This window comes from Pseudophryne corroboree, unplaced genomic scaffold (assembly GCF_028390025.1).
Source record: "Pseudophryne corroboree isolate aPseCor3 unplaced genomic scaffold, aPseCor3.hap2 scaffold_2630, whole genome shotgun sequence".
Taxonomy (NCBI): domain Eukaryota; kingdom Metazoa; phylum Chordata; class Amphibia; order Anura; family Myobatrachidae; genus Pseudophryne; species Pseudophryne corroboree.
This window is the reverse complement of record NW_026969291.1, coordinates 3,710-19,101: the sequence shown is the minus strand read 5'-3', so window position 1 is coordinate 19,101 and position 15,392 is coordinate 3,710. Positions and strand designations below refer to the sequence as shown.

At 34.3% G+C, this 15,392-nt stretch overlaps 1 non-coding gene across 1 annotated transcript; it reads left to right on the top strand.

Moving 5' to 3' along the window:
- Nucleotides 1-6,351: 6,351 nt before the first annotated feature.
- On the top strand, nt 6,352-6,425 carry TRNAN-GUU (transfer RNA asparagine (anticodon GUU)). The gene has a single exon. It is a non-coding gene; the product is annotated as a tRNA-Asn (tRNA).
- Nucleotides 6,426-15,392: the final 8,967 nt, after the last annotated feature.

Genomic DNA, 15,392 nt, shown 5'->3' with positions numbered 1-15,392 from the left:
TGGAAAGATGATTTTAATATATCACTTGTACATTTTGTATTGCTCTTCTGGTGACAATGTAGTTTGTTTTTGTCAATTACCATTTTAATAATAGGGTAAAGAAAATGAAGTGGATTTTTGAAAGAAAACAATACTGTCAATATACTATTAAAACAAATTAAAATGGTAAAAGTTATTGTACTTTAAGTAAAAATAAAAGAGACAAAATATCAATCCCAGTTTTGGATTACTTTAATTAACAAAAAAAATGCATATAGCAGAGGATAGTTTCAATCTGCCTACCTCTGGGTTATGGGCCCAGCATGCTTCCATTGCAGTACTCTGCTGCACATGTAAGTGCAAGAGATCCTGAAGCACTCACTCATCATGGGAAAGTACCAATGTGTTTCTTCGTTGGTTGATGGAAGAAACATCTTACAAAAACTCTCCAGATTATTGACATTTTAAAGTTTTTCTAGGAAACGTTTTAGATGAATGCTTATTAGCCTTTGTCAGTATGGAAATTTGCAAAGTGTCTCTGTGGCGCAATCAGTTAGTATGTACGGCTTTTAACCAAAAGGTTGGTGGTTTAAACCCACCCAGGGACCTAATTGACCTTGTTATCAGATTTTGGTGATCTTTAAGTAGACAAGTCAAAATTTCAAACCCCCTGTTATGGTGTAGGGTACTTGGCCTTCTCTGATGTAATCAGAGTTAGATTTGATTCAGTTATTTTATAAAAACAGCTAGGAAGCACAATTTAGCAGTGGGTTGCAGAGAAAAAAAATATGCTGGCAGAAAAATCCAATTGAGTGATTAAACAGCTCTTTATTTTCTGGCTTTATTTTTATGCTAACAAATTTGTTCTCTGAAAAGTGTCCACAAAGCCAAGTCTCTGATTAACACCTTTGTAAGGATGGTTTTTCACCTATTACTAAATTAAACTTGCTTCATTGGAAAGGCAGCAAGATGCATCCTCATTTCAATGTCTACTGAAATAATACAGGTTGACACCAGGAAACATTAACGCCACTGCATCCTTGCTGCTTTCTCATGTAAAAGTCTGTTTAATATGAAAACAAGGTGATATCTAATTAGCACACAGGTAAGGAATTAAGAAAATCTTTATTTAAGGGTGAAGATGTTTCTCACAAAATCGTTGCCCCCATGCATCATTGAAATTCAAGCTGGAAAGATGATTTTAATATATCACTTGTACATTTTGTATTGCTCTTCTGGTGACAATGTAGTTTTTTTTGTCAATTACCATTTTAATAATAGGGTAAAGAAAATTAAGTGGATTTTTGAAAGAAAACTATACTGTCAATATACTATTAAAACAAATTAAAATGGTAAAAGTTATTGTACTTTAAGTAAAAATAAAAGAGCAAAAATATCAATCCCAGTTTTGATTACTTAAATTAACAAAAAAAATGCATATAGCAAAGGATAGTTTCAATCTGCCTACCTCTGGGTTATGGGTCCAGCATGCTTCCATTGCAGTACTCTGCTGCACATGTAAGTGCAAGAGATCCTGAAGCACTCACTCATCATGGGAAAGTACCAATGTGTTTATTCATTGGTTGATGGAAGAAACATCTTACAAAAACTCTCCAGATTATTGATTTTTTAATATTTTTCTAGGAAACGTTCTAGATGTATGCTTATTAGCCTTTGTCAGTATGTACTGTTTACAAAGTGTCTCGGTGGCGCAATCGGTTAGTGTGTTCGGCTATTAACCAAAAGGTTGGTGGTTCAATCCCACCCAGGGACGTAATTGACCTTGTGATCAGATTTTGGTGATATTTAAGTAGACAAGTCAAAATTTCAAACCCCCTCTTATTGTGTAGGGTACCTGGCCTTCTCTGATGTAATCAGAGTTAGATTTGATTCAGTGATTTTATAAAAAACAGCTAGGAAGCACAATTTAGCAGTGGGTTGCAGAGAAAAAAAATATGCTGGCAGAAAAATCCAATCGAGTGATTAAACAGCTCTTCATTTTCTGGCTTTATTTTTATGCTAACAAATTTGTTCTCTGAAAAGTGTCCACAAAGCCAAGTCTCTGATTAACACCTTTGTAAGGATGGTTTTTCACCTATTACTAAATTAAACTTGCTTCATTGGAAAGGCAGCAAGATGCATCCTCATTTCAATGTCTACTGAAATAATACAAGTTGACACCAGGAAACATTAACGCCACTGCATCCTTGCTGCTTTCTCATGTGGAAGTCTGTTTAATGTGAAAACAAGGTGATATCTAATTAGCACACAGGTAAGGAATTAAGAAAATCTTTATTTAAGGGTGAAGATGTTTCTCACAAAATTGTTGACCCAATGCAACATTGAAATTCAAGCTGGAAAGATGATTTTAATATATCACTTGTACATTTTGTATTGCTCTTCTGGTGACAATGTAGTTTGTTTTTGTCAATTACCATTTTAATAATAGGGTAAAGAAAATGAAGTGGATTTTTGAAAGAAAACAATACTGTCAATATACTATTAAAACAAATTAAAATGGTAAAAGTTATTGTACTTTAAGTAAAAATAAAAGAGACAAAATATCAATCCCAGTTTTGGATTACTTTAATTAACAAAAAAAAAATGCATATAGCAGAGGATAGTTTCAATCTGCCTACCTCTGGGTTATGGGCCCAGCATGCTTCCATTGCAGTACTCTGCTGCACATGTAAGTTCAAGAGATCCTAAAGCACTCACTCATCATGGGAAAGTACCAATGTGTTTCTTCGTTGGTTGATGGAAGAAACATCTTACAAAAACTCTCCAGATTATTGACTTTTTAAAGTTTTTCTAGGAAACGTTTTAGATGAATGCTTATTAGCCTTTGTCAGTATGGACTTTCGCAAAGTGTCTCTGTGGCGCAATCAGTTAGTATGTACGGCTATTAACCAAAAGGTTGGTGGTTCAATCCCACCCAGGGACCTAATTGACCTTGTTATCAGATTTTGGTGATCTTTAAGTAGACAAGTCAAAATTTCAAACCCCCTGTTATGGTGTAGGGTACCTGGCCTTCTCTGATGTAATCAGAGTTAGATTTGATTCAGTGATTTTATAAAAACAGCTAGGAAGCACAATTTAGCAGTGGGTTGCAGAGAAAAAAAAAATGCTGGCAGAAAAATCCAATTGAGTGATTAAACAGCTCTTTATTTTCTGGCTTTATTTTTATGCTAACAAATTTGTTCTCTGAAAAGTGTCCACAAAGCCAAGTCTCTGATTAACACCTTTGTAGGGATGGTTTTTCACCTATTACTAAATTAAACTTGCTTCATTGGAAAGGCAGCAAGATGTATCCTCATTTCAATGTCTACTGAAATAATACAGGTTGACACCAGGAAACATTAACGCCACTGCATCCTTGCTGCTTTCTCATGTGGAAGTCTGTTTAATGTGAAAACAAGGTGGTATCTAATTAGCACACAGGTAAGGAATTACGAAAATCTTTATTTAAGGGTGAAGATGTTTCTCACAAAATTGTTGCCCCAATGCATCATTGAAATTCAAGCTGGAAAGATGATTTTAATATATCACTTGTACATTTTGTATTGCTCTTCTGGTGACAATGTAGTTTTTTTGTCAATTACCATTTTAATAACAGGGTAAAGAAAATTAAGTGGATTTTTGATAGAAAACTATACTGTCAATATACTATTAAAACAAATTAAAATGGTAAAAGTTATTGTACTTTAAGTAAAAATAAAAGAGCCAAAATATCAATCCCAGTTTTGGATTACTTTAATTAACAAACAAAAAAATGCATATAGCAGAGGATAGTTTCAATCTGCCTACCTCTGGGTTATGGGCCCAGCATGCTTCCATTGCAGTACTCTGCTGCACATGTAAGTGCAAGAGATCCTGAAGCACTCACTCATCATGGGAAAGTACCAATGTGTTTCTTCGTTGGTTGATGGAAGAAACATCTTACAAAAACTCTCCAGATTATTGACTTTTTAAAGTTTTTCTAGGAAACGTTTTAGATGAATGCTTATTAGCCTTTGTCAGTATGAACTTTTGCAAAGTGTCTCTGTGGCGCAATCAGTTAGTATGTACGGCTATTAACCAAAAGGTTGGTGGTTCAATCCCACCCAGGGACCTAATTGACCTTGTTGTCAGATTTTGGTGATCTTTAAGTAGACAAGTCAAATTTCATACCCCCTGTTATGGTGTAGGGTACCTGGCCTTCTCTGATGTAATCAGAGTTAGATTTGATTCAGTGATTTTATAAAAACATCTAGGAAGCACAATTTAGCAGTGGGTTGCAGAGAAAAAGAAATATGCTGGCAAAAAAATCAAATTGCGTGATTAAACAGCTCTTCATTTTCTGGCTTTATTTTTATGCTAACAAATTTGTTCTCTGAAAAGTGTCCACAAAGCCAAGTCTCTGATTAACACCTTTGTAGGGATGGTTTTTCACCTATTACTAAATTAAACTTGCTTCATTGGAAAGGCAGCAAGATGCATCCTCATTTCAATGTCTACTGAAATAATACAGGTTGACACCAGGAAACATTAACGCCACTGCATCCTTGCTGCTTTCTCATGTGGAAGTCTGTTTAATGTGAAAACAAGGTGATATCTAATTAGCACACAGGTAAGAAATTACGAAAATCTTTATTTAAGGGTGAATATGTTTCTCACAAAATTGTTGCCCCAATGCATCATTGAAATTCAAGCTGGAAAGATGATTTTAATATATCACTTGTACATTTTGTATTGCTCTTCTGGTGACAATGTAGTTTTTTTTGTCAATTACCATTTTAATAATAGGGTAAAGAAAATTAAGTGGATTTTTGAAAGAAAACTATACTGTCAATATACTATTAAAACAAATTAAAATGGTAAAAGTTATTGTACTTTAAGTAAAAATAAAAGAGCAAAAATATCAATCCCAGTTTTGATTACTTAAATTAACAAAAAAAAATGCATATAGCAAAGGATAGTTTCAATCTGCCTACCTCTGGGTTATGGGTCCAGCATGCTTCCATTGCAGTACTCTGCTGCACATGTAAGTGCAAGAGATCCTGAAGCACTCCCTCATCATGGGAAAGTACCAATGTGTTTATTCATTGGTTGATGGAAGAAACATCTTACAAAAACTCTCCAGATTATTGATTTTTTAATATTTTTCTAGGAAACGTTCTAGATGTATGCTTATTAGCCTTTGTTAGTATGTACTGTTTGCAAAGTGTCTTGGTGGCACAATCGGTTAGTGTGTTCGGCTATTAACCAAAAGGTCGGTGGTTCAATCCCACCCAGGGACGTAATTGACCTTGTGATCAGATTTTGGTGATATTTAAGTAGACAAGTCAAAATTTCAAACCCCCTCTTATTGTGTAGGGTACCTGGCCTTCTCTGATGTAATCAGAGTTAGATTTGATTCAGTGATTTTATAAAAAACAGCTAGGAAGCACAATTTAGCAGTGGGTTGCAGAGAAAAAAAATATGCTGGCAGAAAAATCCAATTGAGTGATTAAACAGCTCTTCATTTTCTGGAATTTATTTTTATGCTAACAAATTTGTTCTCTGAAAAGTGTCCACAAAGCCAAGTCTCTGATTAACACCTTTGTAAGGATGGTTTTTCACCTATTACTAAATTAAACTTGCTTCATTGGAAAGGCAGCAAGATGCATCCTCATTTCAATGTCTACTGAAATAATACAGGTTGACACCAGGAAACATTAACGCCACTGCATCTTTGCTGCTTTCTCACATGGAAGTCTGTTTAATGTGAAAACAAGGTGATATCTAATTAGCACACAGGTAAGGAATTACGAAAATCTTTATTTAAGGGTGAAGATGTTTCTCACAAAATTGTTGCCCCAATGCATCATTGAAATTCAAGCTGGAAAGATGATTTTAATATATCACTTGTACATTTTGTATTGCTCTTCTGGTGACAATGTAGTTTTTTTGTCAATTACCATTTTAATAACAGGGTAAAGAAAATTAAGTGGATTTTTGAAAGAAAACTATACTGTCAATATACTATTAAAACAAATTAAAATGGTAAAAGTTATTGTACTTTAAGTAAAAATAAAAGAGCAAAAATATCAATCCCAGTTTTGATTACTTAAATTAACAAAAAAAATGCATATAGCAAAGGATAGTTTCAATCTGCCTACCTCTGGGTTATGGGTCCAGCATGCTTCCATTGCAGTACTCTGCTGCCCATGTAAGTGTAAGAGATCCTGAAGCACTCACTCATCATGGGAAAGTACCAATGTGTTTATTCGTTGGTTGATGGAAGAAACATCTTACAAAAACTCTCCAGATTATTGATTTTTTTATGTTTTTATAGGAAACGTTCTAGATGTATGCTTATTAGCCTTTGTCAGTATGTACTTTTTGCAAAGTGTCTCTGTGGCGCAATCGGTTAGTGTGTTTGGCTGTTAACCAAAAGGTTGGTGGTTCAATCCCACCCAGGGACGTAATTAACCTTGTGATCAGATTTTGGTGATATTTAAGTAGACAAGTCAAAATTTCAAACCTCCTCTTATGGTGTAGGGTATATGGCCTTCTCTGATGTAATCAGAGTTAGATTTGATTCAGTGATTTTATAAAAAACAGCTAGGAAGCACAATTTAGCAGTGGGTTGCAGAGAAAAAAAATATGCTGGCAGAAAAATCCAATCGAGTGATTAAACAGCTCTTCATTTTCTGGCTTTATTTTTATGCTAACAAATTTGTTCTCTGAAAAGTGTCCACAAAGCCAAGTCTCTGATTAACACCTTTGTAAGGATGGTTTTTCACCTATTACTAAATTAAACTTGCTTCATTGGAAAGGCAGCAAGATGCATCCTCATTTCAATGTCTACTGAAATAATACAAGTTGACACCAGGAAACATTAACGCCACTGCATCCTTGCTGCTTTCTCATGTGGAAGTCTGTTTAATGTGAAAACAAGGTGATATCTAATTAGCACACAGGTAAGGAATTAAGAAAATCTTTATTTAAGGGTGAAGATGTTTCTCACAAAATTGTTGACCCAATGCATCATTGAAATTCAAGCTGGAAAGATGATTTTAATATATCACTTGTACATTTTGTATTGCTCTTCTGGTGACAATGTAGTTTGTTTTTGTCAATTACCATTTTAATAATAGGGTAAAGAAAATGAAGTGGATTTTTGAAAGAAAACAATACTGTCAATATACTATTAAAACAAATTAAAATGGTAAAAGTTATTGTACTTTAAGTAAAAATAAAAGAGACAAAATATCAATCCCAGTTTTGGATTACTTTAATTAACAAAAAAAAATGCATATAGCAGAGGATAGTTTCAATCTGCCTACCTCTGGGTTATGGGCCCAGCATGCTTCCATTGCAGTACTCTGCTGCACATGTAAGTGCAAGAGATCCTGAAGCACTCACTCATCATGGGAAAGTACCAATGTGTTTCTTCGTTGGTTGATGGAAGAAACATCTTACAAAAACTCTCCAGATTATTGACATTTTAAAGTTTTTCTAGGAAACGTTTTAGATGAATGCTTATTAGCCTTTGTCAGTATGGAAATTTGCAAAGTGTCTCTGTGGCGCAATCAGTTAGTATGTACGGCTTTTAACCAAAAGGTTGGTGGTTTAAACCCACCCAGGGACCTAATTGACCTTGTTATCAGATTTTGGTGATCTTTAAGTAGACAAGTCAAAATTTCAAACCCCCTGTTATGGTGTAGGGTACTTGGCCTTCTCTGATGTAATCAGAGTTAGATTTGATTCAGTTATTTTATAAAAACAGCTAGGAAGCACAATTTAGCAGTGGGTTGCAGAGAAAAAAAATATGCTGGCAGAAAAATCCAATTGAGTGATTAAACAGCTCTTTATTTTCTGGCTTTATTTTTATGCTAACAAATTTGTTCTCTGAAAAGTGTCCACAAAGCCAAGTCTCTGATTAACACCTTTGTAAGGATGGTTTTTCACCTATTACTAAATTAAACTTGCTTCATTGGAAAGGCAGCAAGATGCATCCTCATTTCAATGTCTACTGAAATAATACAGGTTGACACCAGGAAACATTAACGCCACTGCATCCTTGCTGCTTTCTCATGTAAAAGTCTGTTTAATATGAAAACAAGGTGATATCTAATTAGCACACAGGTAAGGAATTAAGAAAATCTTTATTTAAGGGTGAAGATGTTTCTCACAAAATCGTTGCCCCCATGCATCATTGAAATTCAAGCTGGAAAGATGATTTTAATATATCACTTGTACATTTTGTATTGCTCTTCTGGTGACAATGTAGTTTTTTTTGTCAATTACCATTTTAATAATAGGGTAAAGAAAATTAAGTGGATTTTTGAAAGAAAACTATACTGTCAATATACTATTAAAACAAATTAAAATGGTAAAAGTTATTGTACTTTAAGTAAAAATAAAAGAGCAAAAATATCAATCCCAGTTTTGATTACTTAAATTAACAAAAAAAATGCATATAGCAAAGGATAGTTTCAATCTGCCTACCTCTGGGTTATGGGTCCAGCATGCTTCCATTGCAGTACTCTGCTGCACATGTAAGTGCAAGAGATCCTGAAGCACTCACTCATCATGGGAAAGTACCAATGTGTTTATTCATTGGTTGATGGAAGAAACATCTTACAAAAACTCTCCAGATTATTGATTTTTTAATATTTTTCTAGGAAACGTTCTAGATGTATGCTTATTAGCCTTTGTCAGTATGTACTGTTTACAAAGTGTCTCGGTGGCGCAATCGGTTAGTGTGTTCGGCTATTAACCAAAAGGTTGGTGGTTCAATCCCACCCAGGGACGTAATTGACCTTGTGATCAGATTTTGGTGATATTTAAGTAGACAAGTCAAAATTTCAAACCCCCTCTTATTGTGTAGGGTACCTGGCCTTCTCTGATGTAATCAGAGTTAGATTTGATTCAGTGATTTTATAAAAAACAGCTAGGAAGCACAATTTAGCAGTGGGTTGCAGAGAAAAAAAATATGCTGGCAGAAAAATCCAATCGAGTGATTAAACAGCTCTTCATTTTCTGGCTTTATTTTTATGCTAACAAATTTGTTCTCTGAAAAGTGTCCACAAAGCCAAGTCTCTGATTAACACCTTTGTAAGGATGGTTTTTCACCTATTACTAAATTAAACTTGCTTCATTGGAAAGGCAGCAAGATGCATCCTCATTTCAATGTCTACTGAAATAATACAAGTTGACACCAGGAAACATTAACGCCACTGCATCCTTGCTGCTTTCTCATGTGGAAGTCTGTTTAATGTGAAAACAAGGTGATATCTAATTAGCACACAGGTAAGGAATTAAGAAAATCTTTATTTAAGGGTGAAGATGTTTCTCACAAAATTGTTGACCCAATGCAACATTGAAATTCAAGCTGGAAAGATGATTTTAATATATCACTTGTACATTTTGTATTGCTCTTCTGGTGACAATGTAGTTTGTTTTTGTCAATTACCATTTTAATAATAGGGTAAAGAAAATGAAGTGGATTTTTGAAAGAAAACAATACTGTCAATATACTATTAAAACAAATTAAAATGGTAAAAGTTATTGTACTTTAAGTAAAAATAAAAGAGACAAAATATCAATCCCAGTTTTGGATTACTTTAATTAACAAAAAAAAAATGCATATAGCAGAGGATAGTTTCAATCTGCCTACCTCTGGGTTATGGGCCCAGCATGCTTCCATTGCAGTACTCTGCTGCACATGTAAGTTCAAGAGATCCTGAAGCACTCACTCATCATGGGAAAGTACCAATGTGTTTCTTCGTTGGTTGATGGAAGAAACATCTTACAAAAACTCTCCAGATTATTGACTTTTTAAAGTTTTTCTAGGAAACGTTTTAGATGAATGCTTATTAGCCTTTGTCAGTATGGACTTTTGCAAAGTGTCTCTGTGGCGCAATCAGTTAGTATGTACGGCTATTAACCAAAAGGTTGGTGGTTCAATCCCACCCAGGGACCTAATTGACCTTGTTATCAGATTTTGGTGATCTTTAAGTAGACAAGTCAAAATTTCAAACCCCCTGTTATGGTGTAGGGTACCTGGCCTTCTCTGATGTAATCAGAGTTAGATTTGATTCAGTGATTTTATAAAAACAGCTAGGAAGCACAATTTAGCAGTGGGTTGCAGAGAAAAAAAATATGCTGGCAGAAAAATCCAATTGAGTGATTAAACAGCTCTTTATTTTCTGGCTTTATTTTTATGCTAACAAATTTGTTCTCTGAAAAGTGTCCACAAAGCCAAGTCTCTGATTAACACCTTTGTAGGGATGGTTTTTCACCTATTACTAAATTAAACTTGCTTCATTGGAAAGGCAGCAAGATGTATCCTCATTTCAATGTCTACTGAAATAATACAGGTTGACACCAGGAAACATTAACGCCACTGCATCCTTGCTGCTTTCTCATGTGGAAGTCTGTTTAATGTGAAAACAAGGTGGTATCTAATTAGCACACAGGTAAGGAATTACGAAAATCTTTATTTAAGGGTGAAGATGTTTCTCACAAAATTGTTGCCCCAATGCATCATTGAAATTCAAGCTGGAAAGATGATTTTAATATATCACTTGTACATTTTGTATTGCTCTTCTGGTGACAATGTAGTTTTTTTGTCAATTACCATTTTAATAACAGGGTAAAGAAAATTAAGTGGATTTTTGATAGAAAACTATACTGTCAATATACTATTAAAACAAATTAAAATGGTAAAAGTTATTGTACTTTAAGTAAAAATAAAAGAGCCAAAATATCAATCCCAGTTTTGGATTACTTTAATTAACAAACAAAAAAATGCATATAGCAGAGGATAGTTTCAATCTGCCTACCTCTGGGTTATGGGCCCAGCATGCTTCCATTGCAGTACTCTGCTGCACATGTAAGTTCAAGAGATCCTGAAGCACTCACTCATCATGGGAAAGTACCAATGTGTTTCTTCGTTGGTTGATGGAAGAAACATCTTACAAAAACTCTCCAGATTATTGACTTTTTAAAGTTTTTCTAGGAAACGTTTTAGATGAATGCTTATTAGCCTTTGTCAGTATGAACTTTTGCAAAGTGTCTCTGTGGCGCAATCAGTTAGTATGTACGGCTATTAACCAAAAGGTTGGTGGTTCAATCCCACCCAGGGACCTAATTGACCTTGTTATCATATTTTGGTGATCTTTAAGTAGACAAGTCAAATTTCATACCCCCTGTTATGGTGTAGGGTATCTGGCCTTCTCTGATGTAATCAGAGTTAGATTTGATTCAGTGATTTTATAAAAACATCTAGGAAGCACAATTTAGCAGTGGGTTGCAGAGAAAAAGAAATATGCTGGCAAAAAAATCAAATTGCGTGATTAAACAGCTCTTCATTTTCTGGCTTTATTTTTATGCTAACAAATTTGTACTCTGAAAAGTGTCCACAAAGCCAAGTCTCTGATTAACACCTTTGTAGGGATGGTTTTTCACCTATTACTAAATTAAACTTGCTTCATTGGAAAGGCAGCAAGATGCATCCTCATTTCAATGTCTACTGAAATAATACAGGTTGACACCAGGAAACATTAACGCCACTGCATCCTTGCTGCTTTCTCATGTGGAAGTCTGTTTAATGTGAAAACAAGGTGATATCTTATTAGCACACAGGTAAGGAATTAAGAAAATCTTTATTTAAGGGTGAAGATGTTTCTCACAAAATCGTTGCCCCAATGCATCATTGAAATTCAAGCTGGAAAGATGATTTTAATATATTACTTGTACATTTTGTATTGCTCTTCTGGTGACAATGTAGTTTGTTTTTGTCAATTACCATTTTAATAATAGGGTAAAGAAAATGAAGTGGATTTTTGAAAGAAAACAATACTGTCAATATACTATTAAAACAAATTAAAATGGTAAAAGTTATTGTACTATAAGTAAAAATAAAAGAACCAAAATATCAATCCCAGTTTTGGATTACTTTAATTAACAAAAAAAAAAAAGCATACAGCAGAGGATAGTTTCAATCTGCCTACCTCTGGGTTATGGGTCCAGCATGCTTCCATTGCAGTATTCTGCTGCACATGTAAGTGCAAGAGATCCTGAAGCACTCACTCATCATGGGAAAGTACCAATGTGTTTCTTCGTTGGTTGATGGAAGAAACATCTTACAAAAACTCTCCAGATTATTGACTTTTTAAAGTTTTTCTAGGAAACGTTTTAGATGAATGCTTATTAGCCTTTGTCAGTATGAACTTTTGCAAAGTGTCTCTGTTGCGCAATCAGTTAGTATGTACGGCTATTAACCAAAAGGTTGGTGGTTCAATCCCACCCAGGGACCTAATTGACCTTGTTATCAGATTTTGGTGATCTTTAAGTAGACAAGTCAAATTTCATATCCCCCTGTTATGGTGTAGGGTACCTGGCCTTCTCTGATGTAATCAGCGTTAGATTTGATTCAGTGATTTTATAAAAACATCTAGGAAGCACAATTTAGCAGTGGGTTGCAGAGAAAAAGAAATATGCTGGCAAAAAAATCAAATTGCGTGATTAAACAGCTCTTCATTTTCTGGCTTTATTTTTATGCTAACAAATTTGTTCTCTGAAAAGTGTCCACAAAGCCAAGTCTCTGATTAACACCTTTGTAGGGATGGTTTTTCACCTATTACTAAATTAAACTTGCTTCATTGGAAAGGCAGCAAGATGCATCCTCATTTCAATGTCTACTGAAATAATACAGGTTGACACCAGGAAACATTAACGCCACTGCATCCTTGCTGCTTTCTCATGTGGAAGTCTGTTTAATGTGAAAACAAGGTGATATCTAATTAGCACACAGGTAAGAAATTACGAAAATCTTTATTTAAGGGTGAAGATGTTTCTCACAAAATTGTTGCCCCAATGCATCATTGAAATTCAAGCTGGAAAGATGATTTTAATATATCACTTGTACATTTTGTATTGCTCTTCTGGTGACAATGTAGTTTTTTTTGTCAATTACCATTTTAATAATAGGGTAAAGAAAATTAAGTGGATTTTTGAAAGAAAACTATACTGTCAATATACTATTAAAACAAATTAAAATGGTAAAAGTTATTGTACTTTAAGTAAAAATAAAAGAGCAAAAATATCAATCCCAGTTTTGATTACTTAAATTAACAAAAAAAAATGCATATAGCAAAGGATAGTTTCAATCTGCCTACCTCTGGGTTATGGGTCCAGCATGCTTCCATTGCAGTACTCTGCTGCACATGTAAGTGCAAGAGATCCTGAAGCACTCACTCATCATGGGAAAGTACCAATGTGTTTATTCATTGGTTGATGGAAGAAACATCTTACAAAAACTCTCCAGATTATTGATTTTTTAATATTTTTCTAGGAAACGTTCTAGATGTATGCTTATTAGCCTTTGTCAGTATGTACTGTTTGCAAAGTGTCTCGGTGGCGCAATCGGTTAGTGTGTTTGGCTATTAACCAAAAGGTTGGTGGTTCAATCCCACCCAGGGACGTAATTGACCTTGTGATCAGATTTTGGTGATATTTAAGTAGACAAGTCAAAATTTCAAACCCCCTCTTATTGTGTAGGGTACCTGGCCTTCTCTGATGTAATCAGAGTTAGATTTGATTCAGTGATTTTATAAAAAAACAGCTAGGAAGCACAATTTAGCAGTGGGTTGCAGAGAAAAAAAATATGCTGGCAGAAAAATCCAATTGAGTGATTAAACAGCTCTTCATTTTCTGGAATTTATTTTTATGCTAACAAATTTGTTCTCTGAAAAGTGTCCACAAAGCCAAGTCTCTGATTAACACCTTTGTAAGGATGGTTTTTCACCTATTACTAAATTAAACTTGCTTCATTGGAAAGGCAGCAAGATGCATCCTCATTTCAATGTCTACTGAAATAATACAGGTTGACACCAGGAAACATTAAAGCCACTGCATCCTTGCTGCTTTCTCATGTGGAAGTCTGTTTAATGTGAAAACAAGGTGATATCTAATTAGCACACAGGTAAGAAATTACGAAAATCTTTATTTAAGGGTGAAGATGTTTCTCACAAAATTGTTGCCCCAATGCATCATTGAAATTCAAGCTGGAAAGATGATTTTAATATATCACTTGTACATTTTGTATTGCTCTTCTGGTGACAATGTAGTTTTTTTTGTCAATTACCATTTTAATAATAGGGTAAAGAAAATTAAGTGGATTTTTGATAGAAAACTATACTGTCAATATACTATTAAAACAAATTAAAATGGTAAAAGTTATTGTACTTTAAGTAAAAATAAAAGAGTAAAAATATCAATCCCAGTTTTGATTACTTAAATTAAAAAAAAAAAATGCATATAGCAAAGGATAGTTTCAATCTGCCTACCTCTGGGTTATGGGTCCAGCATGCTTCCATTGCAGTACTCTGCTGCACATGTAAGTGCAAGAGATCCTGAAGCACTCACTCATCATGGGAAAGTACCAATGTGTTTATTCATTGGTTGATGGAAGAAACATCTTACAAAAACTCTCCAGATTATTGATTTTTTAATATTTTTCTAGGAAACGTTCTAGATGTATGCTTATTAGCCTTTGTCAGTATGTACTGTTTGCAAAGTGTCTCGGTGGCGCAATCGGTTAGTGTGTTTGGCTATTAACCAAAAGGTTGGTGGTTCAATCCCACCCAGGGACGTAATTGACCTTGTGATCAGATTTTGGTGATATTTAAGTAGACAAGTCAAAATTTCAAACCCCCTCTTATTGTGTAGGGTACCTGGCCTTCTCTGATGTAATCAGAGTTAGATTTGATTCAGTGATTTTATAAAAAAACAGCTAGGAAGCACAATTTAGCAGTGGGTTGCAGAGAAAAAAAATATGCTGGCAGAAAAATCCAATTGAGTGATTAAACAGCTCTTCATTTTCTGGAATTTATTTTTATGCTAACAAATTTGTTCTCTGAAAAGTGTCCACAAAGCCAAGTCTCTGATTAACACCTTTGTAAGGATGGTTTTTCACCTATTACTAAATTAAACTTGCTTCATTGGAAAGGCAGCAAGATGCATCCTCATTTCAATGTCTACTGAAATAATACAGGTTGACACCAGGAAACATTAAAGCCACTGCATCCTTGCTGCTTTCTCATGTGGAAGTCTGTTTAATGTGAAAACAAGGTGATATCTAATTAGCACACAGGTAAGGAATTACGAAAATCTTTATTTAAGGGTGAAGATGTTTCTCACAAAATTGTTGCCCCAATGCATCATTGAAATTCAAGCTGGAAAGATGATTTTAATATATCACTTGTACATTTTGTATTGCTCTTCTGGTGACAATGTAGTTTTTTTGTCAATTACCATTTTAATAACAGGGTAAAGAAAATTAAGTGGATTTTTGAAAGAAAACTATACTGTCAATATACTATTAAAACAAATTAAAATGGTAAAAGTTATTGTACTTTAAGTAAAAATAAAAGAGCCAA